This window comes from Pipra filicauda, unplaced genomic scaffold (genome assembly GCF_003945595.2).
Source record: "Pipra filicauda isolate LSUMZ 115617 unplaced genomic scaffold, ASM394559v2 scaffold448_size536912_pilon, whole genome shotgun sequence".
In the NCBI taxonomy this organism is placed as follows: Eukaryota; Metazoa; Chordata; class Aves; order Passeriformes; family Pipridae; genus Pipra; species Pipra filicauda.
Genome location: NW_024104585.1, coordinates 1 through 22,560, shown reverse-complemented (window position 1 = coordinate 22,560; position 22,560 = coordinate 1). Strand labels below are relative to the sequence as shown.

The following is a 22,560-nucleotide window of genomic DNA, read 5'->3' as shown; positions in this document are numbered from 1 at the left end:
ATGCCTTTTTGGCTGAAAATGTTGATTCATTGATATAATACTAATTGATGCCAAAAGATTATATCACTTCATTTTTGTCTAATAAAAATAAATTGATAAATCTAATATTTTCTGGATGAAAATATACAGCTTGAATTGACAAATATTTTTTTTAAAAGTTTAAACTAACATGAAAATCAAAACTCAATCCACAAAAATTTTTGCCTCTGAGCAAAGAGAACTGAGAACTTACTTTCTGAGGCTTGGACGTAACTTGATAGTGGATGGAGACATCTTTCTAAATTTCTCTTGCTTTTTTACCCCCTGCCCCAAAACCCTTCCTCAACAGGAAACCAATTTTTCATTCAGCTATAATCACCATATTTTGTTCTTAATTATGTGTGACATGACAAAGAATCTAATAAATATTAGGTTCTTAAACTGTAACTGCAGAATAGTAGGTGAAGATCATACAGATCTACATAGCTATCTGTAACTGTCTCTCTAACTACCTATCTCAGTTTGAAACTCAAAGCCTGAAAATAGTATTTTAACAGTGATCTTCACATTAAGAAATTAAACAGAAATTCCAGGTTATTTTGAAAGGAGAAGATCTTTGGGTAGAAACCCAAAGACAAGTAGTTACTAATTTACACTTTGTCTCCTTCCCTTATAATAGAAATAGCCCATTTCTATTATTCAGTATCCTTCAGTACTTTATTCTGAAGGTACAAAAAATAGGAAGGTATTCATCTCTCTGCTACAGCTGCCAACTCAACTACCCACCATGGCTCCCCATGGATTTCTCTCCTCTCCAAATGTTGCACAGCAATTTAAATTAGTAGTAGAATGGCTAAGGCTTAGTAGAAGAGTAGGCCTAGAAAGCAACACTCCAAAGTAGCAACTTTGTTTGTGTGTGAAGTGGAAACCATAATCAAAGGATCTAGTCAGGCATGTATGCAACGATTTGTTACCTAGGATGTGGTTAAGGTCTGTTAAACAGTTTCTAGGGATAAGACAACTTAAGCAGATTTATGATTGGAGTAGATGATTATTAATTGTTATCAGTATGAAGTATGAGCTTGTTTGCAACTGCACCTGGTTTGCTGTGGAAACTGTAACTGTTTTGCCGTGGAAACTGCACGTAAACTTGTTTGTGTATAAAAGCTGAACTGAAAATGAGGGTCTTTGGAATCCTGACTTTGGACGCTAGTCCTCAGGTTCCCGGGGCCCCGAATAAAGCACCGCATAAACCGGCACTCTGTTGGTTTGTGTTTCTTTTGGTTACGGGCAACAGTTTTCTGGCGACCCAGACTGGGGACTCCGGGGGTAGCTGGGGCGGCTCACGCGCTGATCTACTCCACGCCGGCAACCAGGTGATTTCTGGGGAGACATCGACCCGTGCCCGACCCCGCACCTGCCGGACAACCCATCCAGGTAAGCCCGGAGGTGCTTTATTCTTTTAGGTTTGTTGGTTGGGAGCCTGCCTATAAGACGGGACCGTGAGTTACCCGCTAGGTTGGGCTAAAGGTACCTCGGTTGGGAAGCCTAGGCACTGGTCGTAAGACGTAGCGAAAGCCGCGCTGTACCAGCACTCGCCACTCAGAGGGAGAATTGGCGAGTTGGTTTTGGTTTTGGTTTTGGTTTTGGAATATGTACTTGGTTTATGTTGTTGTGTTGTCGTGCTGGTCGTTAAACGTATTGTTTTGTATGGTTGTGGTATTGTGAATTTGAGGAATTCACATTGTGGTGTATGTGTGAGTCAGTATGATGCCGTTTAAAACTTTTAGAGCACTATCTTGTGTAGAAAAAGATATCCCTAGCGATTCTCCGCTTGGTTGCTTGTTAAAACATTGGAAGGAGGGAAATTTTGGACAAGAGTTAAACAAGAAACAATTGATTGATTACTGTAATAATGTATGGCCTCAATATGAGACAGAAGGAATGCAGTGGCCTAGAAATGGTTCATTGACTTTGGAAATTATAACCCCCTTGATGCGATATTTACGAGAGAATGAGAAGTGGGATGAAATACCGTATCTGGACTTGTTTTATTATTTAGAACATAACACTGAGTGGCAAAAGGAATGTGGTATTTTAGTGTTGAAAGAACTGAAACTGGAGGATGATAAATGTAAAGAATGTCAAGAGCGGAGTATAATGATATTGAAAGGATTGGATGATAAATATGAGCGGAAAATACGGTTTTCAGAACCAGAGGAGGATGTGTCTTTGTTAGTCTCCCCCGGTAGAACTCCAAGTGCGCCCTCGAGAGATAGTCTCCCTTCACGTGAGAAGGCACGGTCACCCTCCATGCCCCCGTTAGAATCGTCCTCGGATGAGGAAGAAATGAAAGAACGAGGATATTATGTTGATAGAACTCCGCTAGCAGAACGGACTCGAAAGGGGCGAAAAGAAAGGGGAAGGACTAGAGAAAGGAGACGGGGAGGGGGAAGGGAGGCAGACAGGTCGCTCTCACCCCCTAGATTGATGGCCCCTTTGCGGGAGGCAATTGGAGCAGACGGAAAGAAAGTCATGGTAAAAGTTCCTTTTTCACCTAGTGATTTATTAATTTGGAAACAGTCTGCTGGAACATACAGAGAAAACCTGGAGCGGGTGGCTCGTATTATAAAAATGGTTATAAAAACTCAAAATCCAGACTGGAATGACTTACAAGTATTGTTAGATACAATTCTAGACTCGACAGAAAAAGAAATGGTATTAAAGGTGATGGTAGAAAAAGCGAAAGAAAGAATAAAAACTTTGCCCAAGGGAGTGCAGGGAAATGTGAATGATTTTGTACCGCGGGAGGATCCCGAATGGGATCCGGAGGTGGACAAAGATTATAGAAGGTTAAAAATTTATCAAGAATTATTGGTGGAGGGAGTACAAAAGGGGATACCGAAAACACTGAACTGGTCAAAATTATATTCAGTAAGGCAAGATAAGGGGGAATCCCCTTCAGCCTTTTTGGAGAGGTTAAAAGAGACAGCTCGGAAATATACAGATTTGGATGTTGAAGCTGAATCAGGGAAATTGCAATTAGCATTGATTTTTATGGGACAAGCACAAGAAGACATTAGGAAGAAATTTCAGAAGTTGGAGGGTGCGGAGACGAGGAATTTGGAAAAATTATTAGAAGTGGCATGGAAGGTGTACAATAATAGAGAAAGGGAAGCTACTAAGAAGCAGCAGACAAGCTTGTTAGCACTCCTGCAAGCTCCAAGAGAGAACAATGGGGCCAGTAGCCATAGAGGAAGAGGTCGTGGTAATAGGGGAAGGGGAGGAATGGGTAGAGGATTTAATAATCAGTTGGGATTTGGAAATCAATATGGGGGAGGACGTGGTAGAATAGGACCAAATCAGTGTGCTCTTTGTAAAGGACAAGGACATTGGAAAAATGAATGCCCTTTGAATGCTGGAAATGGATTGAACCCATGGAATCCTCAGAGCCTTGCAAATCCGCAAAACCCTGTTGGTATGGGCACGCCACAAGGTGTCGCCCAAGCATTTATGTTAGGGAATTATGGAAGACAGAGTCGGCTAGATTCAGACTTAAAGGTTGTTTTGGAAATAGAGGGGAAGCCGACGGAATTTAGGATCGACACTGGAGCTAGTTTTTCAGCAATGAATAAATTGATGGGGCCTCTAAGCGATTCAACTGCGTGGGTGGTAGGAGTTTCTGGACAGGTAGAAGAAAAAGCGTTTCTGCGACCCTTAGATATCAAATTTAGAGGAAAAGAACTAGACCATCAGTTTTTGTATATGCCTAACAGTCCTGAATGTTTACTAGGAAGAGATTTGCTTTCAGCCTTGCAAGCTAAAATTATATTTGAAGAAGAGAGAGTTAAATTGGAAATTCCGGAGGAGAACTTAGCAAAAATTTTTGTTGTGAATGAAGTAGAAAAAGAAGAGGTACCTCAGGAAATAGAACAAGCAGTAGTGCCTTGGGTATGGGAAACAGGGGTCCCTGGAAAATCCAAAGCTGCTACCCCAGTTAGAATAGAATTAAAAGAAGGAGCACAACCCGTTAGAGTAAAACAATACCCAATTAGTTTAGAAGCTAGAAAAGGAATAGCTCCAATGATCACACAGTTTTTAATTTTAGGGATACTAAAAGAATGTGAGTCAGAATTCAATACCCCCATATTTCCGATTAAAAAACCAAATGGTAAGTATAGGTTAGTGCAAGACTTGAGAGCAGTAAACCGTATCACAAAAGATATCCACCCGGTTGTAGCTAACCCTTACACCTTGTTAACATCTGTTTCTGAGAAATTTCAGTGGTTTACAGTGATTGATCTAAAGGATGCCTTCTTCTGCATACCACTGGCACGGGAAAGCTGGAAAATCTTTGCCTTTGAATGGGAGAACCCAGAGACTGGACGGAAGCGACAACTTACTTGGACTCGGTTACCACAAGGATTCAAATGCTCACCTACGATATTTGGTAATCAGCTAGCAAAGGAACTTGAGGAATGGAAGACTACACAGGTAAAAGAATCTCCTTTTTCATATATAATACTTCAGTATGTAGACGACATCTTTTTGGGAACTGAGAACGAGGGACTCTGTCGTCAATTAACCATTGAACTGTTAAACATGCTGGGACAAGCAGGCTACCGAGTCTCAAGAGAAAAAGCACAACTAGTAAAACAGAAAGTTATTTATCTAGGATGTGAAATCTCCCAAGGAACCCGACGCTTAGGAACAAATAGGGTTCAAGCAATATGTGCTATTCCTGTGCCCCGAAATAATCAGGAACTGAGATCTTTTTTAGGAATGGTCGGATGGTGCAGACTGTGGATTCCCAACTTTGGACTAATTGCCAGACCCTTATATGAAGCAGTAAAGGAGCCCAAGCTGACCTGGGGGACGAAGCAAGAGAAAGCGTTCCAGGAATTGAAGAGAGCCCTCCAGGAAGCACCTGCCCTGGGACTGCCGGACCCAACCAAGGAGTTTCAGCTCTATGTCTGCGAGAGACAACGAATGGCTTTAGGAGTCCTCACTCAGCGTCTAGGATCCTGGAAAAGACCTGTTGGATATTTCTCCAAACGGCTAGACGCAGTAAGTGGGGGATGGCCAGGGTGTCTCAGAGCTGTGGCAGCAACGGTTATTTTAATACAAGAAGCACGAAAATTGACTCTGGGAAAACACATGGTAGTGTACGTACCCCACATGGTCATAGCAGTTTTGGAACAAAAAGGGGGGCATTGGCTTTCATCTAGCCGTATGTTACAGTATCAAGCTTTGTTGAGAGAACAAGATGATGTTGAACTGAAAATCACTAACCATCTCAACCCAGCAGAATTCCTTAGGTCTACACAGGAAGAAGGTATTCTGGAGCATGACTGTGTAGAGACCATTGAACAAGTCTACGCGAGCAGAAGAGACTTGAAGGACGAGCCATTGGCAGATCCTGACTGGGAATTGTTCACTGATGGATCTAGCTTTGTGGAGAACGGCACCAGGTATGCTGGGTATGCAGTGGTCACTGAACAAGAAGTGATAGAAGCAAATGCACTACCCCCAGGTACGTCTGCACAAAAGGCCGAAATATGGGCATTGGTGAGAGCTTTAATATTAAGCCAAGGAAAGAGAGTTAACATATGGACTGACTCCAAATATGCTTTTGGGGTAGTTCATGTTCACGGAGCACTCTGGAAAGAGAGAGGACTTCTTACTTCTCAAGGGACAACGATTAAACATCGGGAAGAAATTTTACAATTGCTAGAGGCAATACACAAGCCCTCAGCAGTGGCAATAATGCATGTAAAAGGACATCAGAGAGATCCCGGACGAGAATTTCGAGGTAATCGACAGGCTGATCAAGCGGCTAAGCAGGCCGCAAGAGAAGTATGGACTCAGATGGTTCTTTTGCCTGTTCGAAATAATCCAGCAATACCATATATGGAAGAAAAACCACATTATTCACAGGAAGATGAGAAATTAGCTCAAATGACAAATGCAAAGAAAAATGTTAAAGGGTGGTACATTTCCCCCATAGGACAAGTGATTCTACCTGTCAGAATAATGAAAGCAGTGCTTGAAACAGAACACAATAAGTGCCACTGGGGTGCAGAAGCATTGGTAAAATTTTTGAAAAATGAGGTTCTCTCAAACCAGATGTTAACATTGGCAAAAAGGGTAAATGCAATGTGTCCTATGTGCATAAAGAATAACCCAGTAGTCAGGAAGCAGGTGCAGATGGGAAAATTACAGATAGGTCAGTTACCGGGAGATTACTGGCAAGTAGATTTTTCTGAGTTGCCTAAAGCCCAATCCTATAAGTATTTGTTAGTATATGTCTGCACCTTTTCAGGATGGCCTGAGGCTTTTCCCTGTAGGACTAATCAAGCAAAGGAAGTGGTAAAAACTCTCTTGAGGGAAATTATCCCAAGATTTGGAGTTCCCCTAGGGTTGTCCTCTGATCGAGGACCGCACTTTATAGCAGGAATAGTACAAGATGTGTCAGTTGTATTAGGGATAACATGGAATCTCCATACACCATGGAGACCACAGTCTAGTGGACAAGTTGAAAGGATGAATCAGACATTGAAAGGTCAATTGAAGAAAATTTGTCAGGAGGCAAAGATTCCGTGGCCCCAAGCAGTATCCATTGCCTTGTTGAGAATTAGGATCAAACCAAGGGAGAGAATAGGAGTAAGTCCATATGAAATATTATATGGCAAACCTTATCATGCAGCTACTTACCAAGGGGATCCTCATATAGTAGGTGATCAAGCAGTGTTTAATTATGTGTTATCTTTAAATAAGACTCTCACAGCCCTCAGAGGAGCGTTGCAGTGGAATCGACCTTTGCCCCTGGAGAATCCAGTGCACGACATTTCTCCGGGAGATCATGTCTACGTGAGAAACTGGTCGGTGGAGCCGCTGAAAGAAACATGGGACGGTCCTCGCCAGGTGATAATGACGACCTACACGGCAGTAAAGGTCGAAGGAATCGACAGCTGGATCCATTATACTCGGGTCAAGAAGGTTCCAGTTTCGTGGTCGGTAGAACCTCTCTCACCCACAAGAATGGTATTTCGAGCCAACCATTGAGGATCATAGTGTTCCTGGGGTTGATAAGTTTAGCAGAAACCACCGTGAGAATTGAGACCCCAGATCCTTATTTATTTGTACCAGAACACACTGATGTAAACTTAACTTGTCTATTTTCAGATGACCAGGGAGCTGAATTAAGAGATGTCCATGTCAAGTGGAGATGGAGAGATCAAGACCAAATTATGACAGAAGGAGTGACAACAGTTTGGGATGCTACACAACAAAAAGGTTACACCGTTCTGCAGGTACCCAAAGTGTACAAAGCTATGGAAGAGACATATATGTGTGTAGTTTGGATTTGGGAAAGTTTTGATTATGGACATATAGAAATACAGACAATAAACACGACTCAGAAGACGGTGACCAAAGTGCGAGTTTTACCCACTAGGAAACAATCAGACATGTGGGATGGTCCTCCTTTAAAAATCAATTGTACCTTCCAATTTGATGATTGTCGAAAATCAGTTAAAGTAAAGTGGTGGAAATTAAATGTGGCAAATCAATCTTGGGAATCACAAAGTCAAGGAGTTAGCTGGTGGTCAAATAGTAAGGGAGGCAAAGGGTGGCTGAATATTTCTAATCCCAGAGTAGGAAAGACAGAAGGTACATTTCTTTGTGTAGTCTCATGTGGAGAAGAAAAAGATCACGGGATAAGGACAGCAGTAGCCGTACCACATCAAGGAATAAGAGTTAGACCAGAACATAGTGTTTATTCGGCCCAGGAAGGAAGAGATCTGATTCTAAGCTGCAAAATTCCAGAAGGACAGTATTTTGAATATGGGTGGTGGTTTAAGGGACAGAACTTGAAAGTTGGAAAAAGACATCAGATTGAGAAGAGAGCAGATACAATAGTTTTGAAAATCAAAGAAATTCAAAGAAGAGAAGATGAGGGCCAGTATACTTGCTGGATAAGTAGAGATGACTGGTGGGAGACTGGAATTACTGTCGTCCACGTAAGGACTGAAAGAATAACCCGACAAGTAAGTAACCTGCAGATTCCAGATAGAGAAGTAGAACAAGAAAACCTAGTTGTAGGCTAATTCGTGATTTTGGGAAAGTACAGAATGTCACAAAAATCACTGCATGTCTCCCTATGCCTCATGCTGCAGGAGACCCAATCCCATGGGGAATAATTCCAGTACCGGAAATCCCTAGAATGTTTAAGAATACTACATGGAATTGCAGATTTGTAACTAGAACATGGAATGAAATGACAGATGCATGTTTATTGAGAGACAAAGTGACTAAAAAACAATGTGAACAGATGCCTGGATATTTTCGCTGGGTAGAAAGTGAGAAAATTGGAAAGTTAGAAGGAAATTGTTTGATCTCAGGTTCAGTAACATACCCATGTTTTAAAGTACAAGTTCGAATAAAACGAGAAAAGCAAGAAGAAGTGTGTCAAAATACTACAAGTTCTACAACCATGGAGGAATGGCAAACAATTTGGGGACCCAGCTTACTAGAGACATATAGTTACATTGGAAAAGTACAGTGGTGCATTCACTGGAAAGGGAAAAAGAATCAAACTTATTCTATAGGAAATAGAGGGAATCATAATTGGAGGACAGAAACACGTACAAAAGAGGATTGGAATTGTACTCGAATATACACATGTGATACCCTGGACGATGAGATAGGTTTAATGCCAGTCAAAACGCTCTTGCAGTTGGGATGTGAATGTCGGGGATATAATCATACGATTAAAGGATCTGTGAAAAACATTGATTGCCGTACCACTACAGTTAGGAGCCCAGGAAATTTGGTATGGGTAATGGGACATGGCCAGTGGACCACCCACATACCCATAGATGGTCCGGTTGTACCTGTCACACTAGGGATACCTACTCTCTGTCCATTCTGGAAGCAAGATAAGTTAACATCAGTAGAAATACAACCACGAAGGAAAAGAGAAGTTAGTAAAGATATTGATGACCTGGGGTTGGGAGATTGGCATGAACCATCAGCAGGAGTTAAATTTGGATGGGCATTAGAGTCTCTATTTGCACCAATCTCAACATACCGGAACAGAGAAATGTTGTTTAAATTAATGGGACAAACTGAAAGATTAGCAGCAGTCACTAAGAAGGGATTTAAAGATCTAAATTTACAATTACAAGCCACCTCTAGAATGACCATACAAAACCGCATGGCATTAGACCTAATATTACTTAAGGAACATGGAGTTTGCGGCTACCTGCATGCAAAGGACGAGCATTGTTGTGTACACATCCCAAATGTCACTCAAGAAGTAGAAAAAGATATTAGTCAATTAGAACAAATTGACGAGAATGTTCATGAACTGCAAAAAGAAGCAGAACATAATTGGATAAGACAATTATTCAGCTCCCTAGGTCTTCATGTGTCAGGATGGATATCTTCTGTTATCCAGTACGGAATATTAATTGTAATAATTATTGTCATAGCCATAACTGTTTACAAGTGTCTTTTAGGAATGATTGTAAAAGAAGGTCAACATACGAGACGCATCATGAAAGCTATAACAAGAAAAGAAATAATCTCACCGCAAAATGAATCACCTCCTACCTACCAAGAAACTACAGCCTGAAGATTGCTGTATTTGAGCATCCTTGCAAGCAAAGCCTGAAGAATGCTCAAAAGGGGGGACATGTTGCACAGCAATTTAAATTAGTAGTAGAATGGCTAAGGCTTAGTAGAAGAGTAGGCCTAGAAAGCAACACTCCAAAGTAGCAACTTTGTTTGTGTGTGAAGTGGAAACCATAATCAAAGGATCTAGTCAGGCATGTATGCAACGATTTGTTACCTAGGATGTGGTTAAGGTCTGTTAAACAGTTTCTAGGGATAAGACAACTTAAGCAGATTTATGATTGGAGCAGATGATTATTAATTGTTATCAGTATGAAGTATGAGCTTGTTTGTAACTGCACCTGGTTTGCTGTGGAAACTGTAACTGGTTTGCCGTGGAAACTGCACATAAACTTGTTTGTGTATAAAAGCTGAACTGAAAATGAGGGTCTTCGGAATCCTGACTTTGGACGCTAGTCCTCAGGTTCCCGGGGCCCCGAATAAAGCACCGCATAAACCGGCACTCTGTTGGTTTGTGTTTCTTTTGGTTACGGGCAACACTATCAAGCTTCTGTCAAGAAACAGAAGGCATAAGCCGCGTGTCAGACTGTGTGTTTTAAGACATGTGCTAGGAAAGTTCTACTGATGAACTCGCTTTTCACCCTTTTTATGAAACACCACCTCTTGTGATAGACAGTCCTTTGCTAAAGGATATATATTTGATTTTCTTCTGCCAGTGACAACTACAGAATAAAATAAAGGATTTGGTTACTTTTTTCCTTACTCTGTCACTCACTCCAGCATTTGTCTTTAGTCTCAAGAGGGTAGAATCTATAATCTAGAACTGCGTCTTGTTTGTGTCACTACAAGTGGAAAAGGTGAATAATTAAAGAACTCACAGCTTCAGGTAAAACAACATCAATCTTACAGAGTCTGACACTATTAAACAGCCTTGGTGAGCAGGTGTGCCCTAATGAATCTCTTTGCTCCTGTACCAAAGTCAATAATCTTGAGGAACTGCATTATGAAATACGCCTGCATCTACAAAAAGCCAATTTAACACAGCAAAGATGAGGAACATGTTCAGAATTTTTTTTTTACGACTACTAGTTTTACTAATAATTTTTACTAATAATTTTTTTTATTACTGGAAAACTTTCCAGTTAAAAAGACTCTCCGACTACTATTTGCTATTAATTGTTCAAACTGGCAGCAATGAAAAAACAAAGAGAAGTCCGAGGCCAATCAAAACAGACTTCAGGGTACTGGGACAATTGGTAGAGGGATCAGGAGCACCGGTAGTGATTTCCTTGCTTCTTCCAGTAACAATGAATAATATTGATAGGAATAGGCAAATAGACCAGGTCAACGAGTGGCTCCGAGGTTGGTGTAATCGGTTTTTTGACCATGGGATGATCTACTCAATACCTAGTCTACTGACACCTGACAGGATGCATCTATCTCAGAAGGGAAAAAGAGTTTTAGTGCAGGAGCTTTAAACTAACTTGGATGGTGGAAAGGGACAAAACCAGGCTTGCCAGTGATGAGCGATGGGATGGTGTGCCAAAACTTGAGAAAAACAGCACACATGGGATCTCTCAATCTGTCTCAGGAGGTGTTGGCTACAATATACCACACCTGAAATGTTTCTCCACTAATCAACTTGGCATGTGGAAAAATAATAAGAGCTCTAAGCTTTGGCCCAGTCCCAGAGATTTGACATCATTGGTGCAAGTGAAACCTGGTGGGATGAGACCTGTTAACTGGAGTGCCCTGTTGGATGGTTACAGGCTTTTCAGGAGAAACAGGCAGGGCAGAAGAGGTGGAGGGGTGGCACTGTATGTTCCTACCACATTCTGCTACATGTCAGACTTTTAGGAAAAAAAAAAGGTAATGCATACTGTCTTTGCTCTCTCTGCATCACCTGAATAGGACAAAATTTACTATATCTCTAAACTACACATAAAAATTAGCAGTGACTTCAGGGTTGGTTTTGTTTGTGTGTCTCAAATAGTACCTCCTAAATCTTCTCCGGTAGTTATATTGTTTCAATAAAGTTCATAGTTAACAGAGCTCCTTAAACACAAGGAAAAAATATGAAAGAACAAATGAAAGAGAATTTAAAGAAAAACAAACACCTTGGGTAGTTATTTCCTAAACAATCTAATTCTATTTAAGTTTTAGCAGTTGATATACGTCCCTTTCATACAGCCTCCACAGGGAACAAACTAGGACATTTGTGGCTGCAGCAAAGGAACTTTCTAGTATTCTTAATTAACCAAATATTTTGCCAAATTCTTCACATAAATTTCCTAATATGCTAGGACATTGTTTAAACTATATGAAAATAAATTAAAATTTCAAATAGAGCTTCCAAAAATAGCGAGTAATGTCCAATTGTATTGACTTCGTAGACAAAATATGGCCAAAGCTTTGAGACAAGCATTGGAAAGGGTTTTCAGCATCAAGTAATCAATAATGGCATGAGGTTGCTTCTTTTTCCTCACATCATTAACTTTTTTAACCAGAAATTGAAACTGTGTTATATACAGTGAACTGGAAATAAAGTACCGAGGATTTTGTTTGTTTCGTAAAAACAAAAAAAACTTTAAAAAGTGTTCCACAAAGTTTCAAGATTGCAGTAGAATACTTTTATCAGTTTGGAAAACAAGTTGCTTTCATCAGCAGCCTGAAATTCCAGTGCACAAAAGCTTGAAAATTACAGGAGTTTCAGACTGTTGAGCAACAACTGATTTTAGATTAAAATTATTGCAGATGTTTTGAACAAAATAATCTCTTCCTGGGGATGACCCAGTTTCAGGTGAAGGTTGCTTGTAAATTACTTTCAGGAAGTTCTCATCTTCGGCACCCAATTTATTGTAACAAAAATAATAGAAGTTTTGTTTGAAAGCCACAGCTGACAAGAAGCATAATCAGTCAATACTTCTTAATGAGAAAAAGACTCAGGTCAGAAAGAGAAGGGACAAGGTTACGATAATTATATGTTCAAAAAGTTACTGATTAAGCTAGACCAATAACATTTAAGTCACATTAGGATTATCTTCCACCCTCACACTTTTTTCCATTAGTCGTCTTACTAGTATTATTTTATGATATGCTTTAGAGTAACCTTACAATATTCAGTGTGCCACTGCTGACATCCAAAATGTTACAGACATCACCAGTGTTAAAAAAATGCACATCTTTTTGGAAACTGGTATTTCCTATCAGAGTTTCAGCAAAGTTGTCATCAACTATAACCAGCAGAACACATATACATTACAACACTATAAATTTTAGTGAATTAATTTTATTATATAAACAGATATGCTTATGTGTTCTTACACATGATCTCAGCATAAAGTACTTCAACTGCCAGTAATTCAGCTGGTTCATGATAAATTGGAATCTATAATTTAGCACCCTCCAAGGAAAAAGAGTATGGAAAAATGACCTTAGGTGAGAAAATAAGTTAAATATTAATGAATCTATATTTAACTAAGACATATAGCTAATAAATGAGGGAGATGAGGAGGCAAAGAGAGACTATCTTTTAGTTTAGCACTCACATTTCAGCCATGTGAAGATATCCAGTTAAATTTAATACGAGCATTTGAAGTGACTAAGCATATAGACTGAATATGAAAAACCCACATCATAAGGAATGGCCTAATTAAATAAATTGAAAAATACAGTAGCAAATGCATAGTACTAAACTAATAAGTAGGAGACAAGTGAAATTTTGAAATCTGAGCCCATGTGGAAGGGTATACAGTGAGAAACAGAATTTGTAACAACAGTATTAAAAGAAATCACAGAGCTTCATTTATGACAACTCATTGAACTTCTGAGAGACCGATTTATGCAATCATGCACTCAAGCTCAGCCTGCTTGCTGCCATATTCTAGACCTCTGTAAACTATTCAGTAGTGAAGACTACAACACTTAAGACTTTTTAGCTTCAATGTTCCTCCAAACTTCATTCTCTCCTTCAGCTCTTCTGAAGAAGAACAACTTCTGTTTAAACAAATTATGAATTACTGAATTGCACACATGGTGTTCAAACAGAGCCCAATAAATCTATAAATAGCCCAGGAACTACCCAGAAGTTAAAGTTATCTAAAGAAAAGTCACACAATTAAAACAGTGCCACCTCTTAACCAACATGTCTATTATGTTAGTAAAATCCTGGGTTGGAGACAAGAACATAAGTATGTTCGGAGCGTGGTAGCCTTCCTATTCATGTTATTACAAATTAAAAACACATCTTCCAGTTGACATGGCTTACTCAGTTCAAATGCATTCTACTGTCTCACTAGATACTTGCTCTGAAAGAAGATCTAAGCTTCACGGTTAATGGTAATGTTTTTTATAAGATGTAACACTTGTTTGTATGGACAGGTTAACCACCTCCCACTGAACAAGGAGACAGAGCTTCTGCACAATGGTCATGAGCCTCCAGTACAATTTTCAAAGTTCTTCTGAAAGCTTTAAATTTCAAATGGAAACTGATTTAACACAGAGCAATTTCAATGGCTTCTAATACTGCTTTCCATAATCCTTTTACATTGATTGCTTCCACAGTAAAAGTTTAATTATGTTTGAGAGGAAAACAGGCTAGCACCAGCATCAAAGTGGAAAAGCACTGTTCAGAACAGTACTAAACTTATTTCTAAAAGAAATTCTTATCAACTGGATTGTTTCTATATGTGGTATGTCTAAAAATAGTCACTTATGAATTACTTTAAATTGTTCTAAATTTCACAACAAAATATTCCAACCCTCACCTGAAATAACAACAGGCTTACTGAATTCTTTCTGATGACAGTAAAAAGACTTCAACCAACTACAACAAACTGTAGTTAAGACCCACACACACTCTGGCAGTGAGTTTGCCTAAATCTACCATGATTTCAAAACACATATTTACATGCAGGCACATACTTTATTCAGCAACACAATGGGGAAGACAGAGAAAGCAGGAAGAAATACTTTTTTCTGTACCTGGCAAATCTGAAAAAAGAAGAATGCACTCATTGAATCCATTAGCCAGAAGACGATCCCTCAGCTGTTGAAGTATGGCAACTCCAATACAGAATGGGAAGGAGGAATTTCCAAGCAGTAATGTATCCCACAAGTGAAAAATTTTGTGCAAAGGAAAGACATCTGTATGATAAATAAGCACAATAAAAAAAACCCCATAAGCATATACACAAGTTCAGAGAGTTAATGAGTTGCCTATGCACTTTTTTCATCTCCCCTTTTTTAGTTCTTTTTTTATTTGGGAGCAAAGAGGACTCAAACTCTTTAGGATCGTATTTGTCTTCATACACAGTTTGATTATTCTGGAAATCATCACTGTCCTCTTTCATGAATGAATACTTGGAAGTGTGTGGGTTTTCACATCTCAAACTTATGCAAAATTAGGCAATTTTTTTTATTTTGGTACAGTGTAATTATGCACTAGGACACCCATATCAGTTTTTCACAGTATGAAGACATTAATGAGTTAATCAATAAGATCAATTAGTTACAATTAGACAAAAGAATGAGCAGAATAAAGCAAATACTGGCAGAATAAAGGAAAGACAAGAAGAAAGGCCTAGTAAAAATAGCATATAAAGCTGAAGGTGGCTCTCTTAAAATAAGATATCCTCCAACTAAATAGTTCTAAGATTTTATTGCAATTGATTGCCAAGGAAATCATCTTGGTTTTCCAAATTTGGTGATTCTCATGAAAGTTATAGAAAAACAGGCAGCTGCAGGAACCAGTTCTTAACAGTCAAGATCTTTAGAAATTGCAATCAAGAATCTCACATTAAATTCTTTGATATTTCATCAGAGAAATAATCCATCAACTCTTTTAATTCTGCCACTTTTTAAAAAGTTTGAATTCCAAGTCTGCCAATGTCGACATGACATGAAAAAAATCACAGAGATCTTTGAGGAAAGAAGTTTTTAAATTGCTTTCTAGACTTGTTTTATTAGCTTTGTCCTCTTTAATTAAAAGCTCACCAAATTATAAAGTTCTCTTTGTTCCTAACATATATGCACAAATAACATAGTGCTACTAGAGTAAGTGTGTATAAGTGCAATAAAAGAAAAGCTTTTTCTGATGATCTTCAAAAACAAAGTTACAGTTTCTTCCATTATTTGGGTGAGGGCAGGGGATGGTGGTGAGGTTTGGTTTGGTTTTTTAACTATTATTATGTCTCTTTCCAGTAGATAACAGCTTCCTTTGCATACATCCTAAATACTTCATGTGTAAAATAATCCAGTTCAAATTCAACATAATAATTAAAAAAAAAATAGAAATGCTATCTATTGCCAAACCAGGACAGACAGTAAGTGACAGGCAGTGTTGAGTTTCAAACCAGAACACATCCTTGCAAATTACAAGCATCCTATTAAATTACATATTATACCAAATCGGAAAGCTTTAGCTGAAAAAGTGAGAAAAAACATACTTAAGAAATAAAAGAACATTTAATCAGAGAATAAGGAAAAGCATACTCACGTGTAAACATTGTAAGAAACCAAGGAATTGCATAAAGCTGCAAAAGGTGGTGATGAAGGGAAGAAAACAAAAAAATGCTTTGAGAACTAATGTTGTCCATCAACTACATTAATAATTGGCTATTTCATATGAATGTATTTAAAATGGAAAATAAATGCAGTGGTAGATCCACTACCATACAACTCTTAGCCCCCCTGAGCTTTTTCCATCCCCCATCCCCAGTTCTAATGTCTTTCAAATTACTAGTTTGTAATACTGTATCAAAACCAGTAACAAAACCAACCACCACCCTCACTAGGCTCGTTTGCAAAAAATAACACCAAAAGTCTTAAATAACTAAAAAACCTGCTCCATTAAACTGTCACAATTCTCACTAAGCTAAGCAAAAATTAGCCAAGGATGCCTGAAAAAGGATAAACCAACTTGATTCAATATATCCTTTTGACTATGGAAAAAAATGGCTTTATATAAAGAACTAAAAGTGCAAATTGCAATTTCCAAGGTAAAAAATAACTACATCTGCCTTTTTCTCCTCTGTTGGTATTTACTAAAATGTATACTTCTCAGTGAAGGAACTAACAATTTTATTCTCAAACATAGTATCAGTTAAGCATTTATGTAGTTCTACTGTGACCTTTAAAGGCAGGTGCCATCTGATGATGTCCTGGTTCAGCACTTACATCACTACAAGACTGTCTAAGAACTTGTGCTGCTGCAACAGCTACAGAGAACCTTTAATTTCTGCAAACTTTCATCCTCATGACATCATATAGAGTGTGAAGAGCTAAGCATTTATAATACACTGAGAGTTACTTATTTTTCAATGAAGTATTCAGCATGTTGCAGGCAACAGAATCCATTTTCTTGAAACAAACTGCACAGAAAAGTCCCCATAAATTAGGAACGCAAGAGTGAGATGATCATTGTCAAATTTTATTCAGCTGCATAGCTCATGTGCTGTTTTATACTTCTGAAGATTTACAGTTAGGCATAAAACTTAACATATTACTTTTTAGCTCATAAAAAGTGCAAATTAGTCCTCCTATTAAGCTTCTCCTGGAAGTAAACAAATGAGGAGCAGAAAGCATAATTGATATTATGTTAATAAATTACTACTTATTCCATAAACTCTTAACTGTGTTATGGCTCTGACTAAATGATGCACACATTTGCTGAAAATCTTCTTAGTATCTCTCTCTCTAAATTTCATTCTTATGGCTTCATCTCAGCATCTGATAATATTGGAACCATACTGTTCATAAACTAAAAAAGCTGCAATGACCAGACTGTTCACCACTTTTAATATTCAGGAGACTTTTATGAAGCTTGGCCTCCAACCTGCCAATTGATTTTAAGGGTTCAAAATCTAAACCAGAATCAATTTCTATCACCATTTTAATCTTGCAATACATTCATACTATTTCCCCAAGTATATCTATGTCATGCCTTAAATAGATGGCATTCTAGTGAATAATAACATGCCCTGTTCCCTGAAATATCCCCTACTGTGGTTGTTATCAGCTAATACCTGTTTACCTGCTTGTTTGTATGCAATATCTTACTTCCAATGCAGTAGGAAAACAAGCTTAGTAGCCTGAGGCTCCTCTTTGCTTGGAGGTACATATTATGTGGATGTCATTTTGAACTACATTAATTCCTTGGTATTTAAAAGAAGTTATTTCCTCCTTTTCATATATTTGACTAAAATGTTTTACCAAAGCAGATCCGAACTTTCTCCTAATTTCACAAACATCTCTATTGTATATGCACTTACAAAAAAATACACAAGAATATACACAAAATGAGAAACTTTAAAGATTATTAAAAGGTAACCATAAGAAAAAGCACTGCTTTACTCTAAACCACCCTCACCAAAACTATTAACAGTGACATGAAAAGTAGCTCTAACACCTTCAGTAGGAGGTTATCAGGCGAGCTTGTATTGAAGGGAGTTTCCCCTCTGTTTTTAATAAATGTTTTAAGACAAGGAGGCCTTGGTAACCCTGAAAATGTTATGATTACTCTTAACAAGCAACCACAGGAAAGCCACAACACTGGTGGCATTATCCACTCGGCCAGTCGAAGAGCAGCAGGCGGACTGAGGATGCCGCACCGAGCCGCAGCCCCCCAGCCCCGCCGTCACCCCCCGGCTGCTCCGGGGCACCGCACCGACCGCAGCCTTGGTAAACGCTGCCCTCTAGCGACCGCCCGCCGCAGCAGCGCCGTGCCCTGCCCCCGGAATAACCCGCTCCGGGAAGAGAGGTTTTCAACCCTTTACTGCTGAACCTTGAAACATTGCGGGGTTGTGGTTTCTAACGACACTTAACTCTCCGTAGCCGGGAAGTATACCTAATGTATAATCAAAGTAGCATCTGAACCACTGGGACGGCCTGAGAATAAGTCACATTAAGAGACTGTAAACTCAATGCTTCGTTTTCTTTAGAGTTACTTTTAGATGAGCAGTTCCATAATTATCATTTTGCTTTGCTAGTAAAATACAAGATCTTTTGTGCTTTGAAGTAAGGATTTGGACATTTCTTATATATGAAGCACACAGCAACCCCTTAAAATCAATTCCCATTCAAACAATAAATCCACAGGTTTTTTTTTTTTTTTTTGTTACAATTGAAATCTGTTGACCTCAGACTAGGTTTCATTCTCCATCTTTCCATCATCCCTATCTAAAGCCTCCTTTCCAATGGTGCTCTGCTATGACAAATTCTGCTCAGTACCTGAGCTTGGAGATGCAGTTTGTGTTGCTTTTCAGCAGGGTGAAGATGTTTACCTGTCCATAGCTAGGTGGCCATATTTTGAGAAAAGTGCATCTTCCATTAAACATTCAAAACTCTCGGAGATATTGGCTCAAATCTTAATGAAAGCCTTTTCCACAAGGATTTTTTTATTGTCTGTTATAACTGTCGGGATTGTTTCATTATTTGACTGATCCTCCAGAAGATGAGAGCTTTACACACTTGTACCTACAGAAGATTGAGAGGGTGATCAAACACCAGAAAAAGCTTCCTGGAAGGTGCTTGATGCCCCAAGGCTGTCAGTGTTTAGGAGGCATTTGGACAATGCCCTTAACAGCACGCTTTAAGTCAGCCCTGAAATGGTCAGGCAGTTGGACTAGATGACTGTTGTAGGCCCCTTCCAAATGAAATAGCTTATTCTATAAACTCAGGATCTTTCACCTTCACGTTCCATCTTTTAAATACACACATACACATACTTAGGTTCAATCCTATATGGTGCCTAGAAAATTAATCATATATTTACAGGCTACAGAAAGGTGCAAAAGATAATACAAGTCTAGTCAAATTTTTAACATTAAATTCTACCCATCCATATGCACCTACACAAACAAAATTCAAGGAATTATTGCTTTCTTCACAAGATAAAAAGTACCAGCAAGAAACTTCTCCTTCAGATTCATTACCAAGTAATTGTGCAGCAGAACAGAGATAAAGTACTTCAAGGGCAGGATTTTTATTTTCATTTAGATGAGGCCTCTATTACTGACAGCTCCTGCATATCACCCAAATCAAGCAAAGGTATCTATCCACCTGTGCTAGCAGCTCCAGCACAATGATAAAAGTAACTGCAGCCAGACTTTGACATCTGTTAAGGACTATATGACAACTGTTTCTAGCTTCCAAAATTTGCAGCTGAAAGTGCTTTAGAATAATTTATGGCTATAGTTACACTTTTAGTAACATAGTACACTTCCTTTTTTTTCTTCAGTTCAAAATGGTCTGCTGTTTAGGGTCAGAATTATTCAACAAATTAAGGAAAATATTATAAAGCATTATATAGGGTGGGGAAGATTATAAACTTTGGGAGAGTAAGCAAAGAAGAAGTGTAAGGTTCACTATATATATCACCCCTGTATTTACATGTAAATCACACAGCCACAGCAATGTACCTAATCCAGGCACCACATCAGCTAATAATATTCAGAACAATTCAAGCTTCAGCAGTATTCAATATTCCGAGAGCTACGTGACCTGAAGCAAATGAGAAGGGTGCCAGGAAACGCAATCTTCCCTGCAGCGGAGCCTGCGTTTCAATGATGAAAGATTAATCAGGATTTACTTTGATAGGATTAGTACTCAAGCACAAAACTCTAGTTCAGATCTCATTACTACAGCGCACATACTTCACCTTGATGGATCCTGTGCCGCCTTGTTACGGGTACAAAAAAAAATCACTAGCTCACTCATCTGAAAGTCAGAACAACTTTTAGCTGTTCAAAAAACCCCAAAAATGAGACAGACAATTTAGAAGGACAACTTCTCTTCAGAGGTTAGTGTTAATTTTAGAACAAGCATTTGTCAATGCAAGAGGTTTTTTCCAAAAATATACCTCTGTTTTGCAATTATTTACTACATTACCTAACAATTTCTAGACTGTAATTCTTAGAGACAAGGCTCATGTGTGACTATATGCTGTCCAATGATTAACAAAACACAAACTAAAATATGACAAAATGTGATTTTAAACTATTCCATCTGACTCATACTTTGGAAGTTTTCAGTGAAGAGCACTGAAATATAACTTGAGCTCTCACATAAAGATTAGTAGTCTAAATGAGGATCCGTAAGGTGGTCAAGAAAATTACATCTTTACCACTTCAGTGGGAACTAGTTTCCTGGACAAAATACACAGAGGAATTGCTTTGGTCATCTGTGGCCTTTAACAAATAAGCATCGAGTACATTTACACAGTGATGCTGCAAAATTGATTCTCCCTCAGGAACTTAAATGTTGCTGCCCTTCGTCTACTCAAATATCTAGGCTTTCTACAGATCAATGTTCTCACTTCTCATTACCTTCTTTTCATCTTCCTCCCACCTGCCCTCTTCAGACATGGGTCATCTGCAATACACGGCCTTGTCAAACTTCTCACTTTATAATGCAATACACTGGCTTTCTCTTCTGCTCATTTTAACACTGCAATATCTTTTACGTTTGTATCAATCAAACAACATTATTACATTAAAACACCTCCACAAATGAAAATATATACTTGCTTTTCCATTACAATCTTTGTTAACAGCGATAATGAATATCTGCCAGTCCCAAAGACCCATAAATTCATTCAGGAACTGTGCACAACAAAGGACTTTCAGAGGCTTGGCCTTGGTAGTCCAACTTAAAATATTTCCTAATAAGCATAAGACTTTTCCGATAAAGTAATCTTTATATTGCATATAGAAACAATGCATATAAATTTCTTATTTAAGAAATTTTTTTCTACATGAACATCTCCTGACTTCAGTTTCCCTCTTCCCTCCTCTGTCATCATGTTCTTATGACTAACTTGTAATTACAAAATTTCTAAATGCCAAATATAGAATGATATAGACCACAACAAATAACAACGTTATCTCTATGGCCTTGTCTAAATGTACATTTCAGAAACATCAGTCATAAACTTCAATAATGCTATAGTAGGCAGACAAACATTTTTACTTTTATCTTGGCTTTTTGGACTACATGCACCTCTCTAAAAAGGAGGAGGAAAGCTTTACTATTTACACTCATAGCTAGAAGTGAGCCTCTAAAGAAGGTCCTGTTTTACTTTTTCCAGCATAGTCTACCCTCTCTTCTACGTTTTGTCTGTGTTCTCAATTTTCATTTTCCTCCATCTTACAGACTTCTTTCCAAGGAAAGCATAAAACTTGTGTCTAAGTTATACACTTGTCCCATGTTTCTGATAGACTCCAGCAAACGACTGCTAAGCATTTTCCAAGGTCTGACATATCTACAAGATTAACCACACTTGCACATATTTTTTCAATTACTTGTAAAATGATATGTCTATTGTGTTAATCAACAGCACTTAATTAGTTTGCAGTAATTTTGCTGCTAGTAATTTAGGGACACATTAATTTTTGTATATTAATCTACATTGCAAAAATATACACACCTTTTAAGATGAATTTGTAAGTTATAGTAACTGGTTAATAGTATTTTTTTTTGTATTTATCATCCCAACAGAACAGGAAAGACTGAAACATGTAAAATAAGAGTCAAACTTTATCATTTTATCAGCCTATTCAGAAAGGTCCATTAATGTGGAAGTTTCACTTTTGTTGAAGTGCTACTGAACAATGTGCAAAGGCATTTCATCCCAGTTGCCCTCATTTCCCATTTTTTAATTCCTCTGAATAATACTTATAAGGACCCTTAGCACTTACATCTGGAATAAAACCAATTTCATTAAGGTGGTTACTCAGCTCTGGATCATGGAATGCAATCATCTGGGAAAACACCGTCAGGTATTCTGAAATGACAAATGCAAGATAGTTGTCAAATCACAAACCATCATATGCTGCTAGCTCACAGTAGAGCTGTAGGAAAGGAAAACAACTGATTTCAAACCTACAATAAAACAACAAGTCAATAACACCACTGTCTTCCTTGTCTTCATTATAGTCAATACAGAGG

At 38.4% G+C, this 22,560-nt stretch overlaps 1 long non-coding RNA gene across 1 annotated transcript; it reads right to left on the bottom strand.

The window, feature by feature from the left end:
* Positions 1-14,604: 14,604 nt before the first annotated feature.
* On the bottom strand, positions 14,605-22,526 carry LOC120324173. The gene is made up of 3 exons (XR_005565235.1): positions 22,311-22,526; positions 16,112-16,148; positions 14,605-14,760 (listed from the first exon to the last, which is right to left on the bottom strand). It is a non-coding gene; the product is annotated as an uncharacterized LOC120324173 (long non-coding RNA).
* Positions 22,527-22,560: the final 34 nt, after the last annotated feature.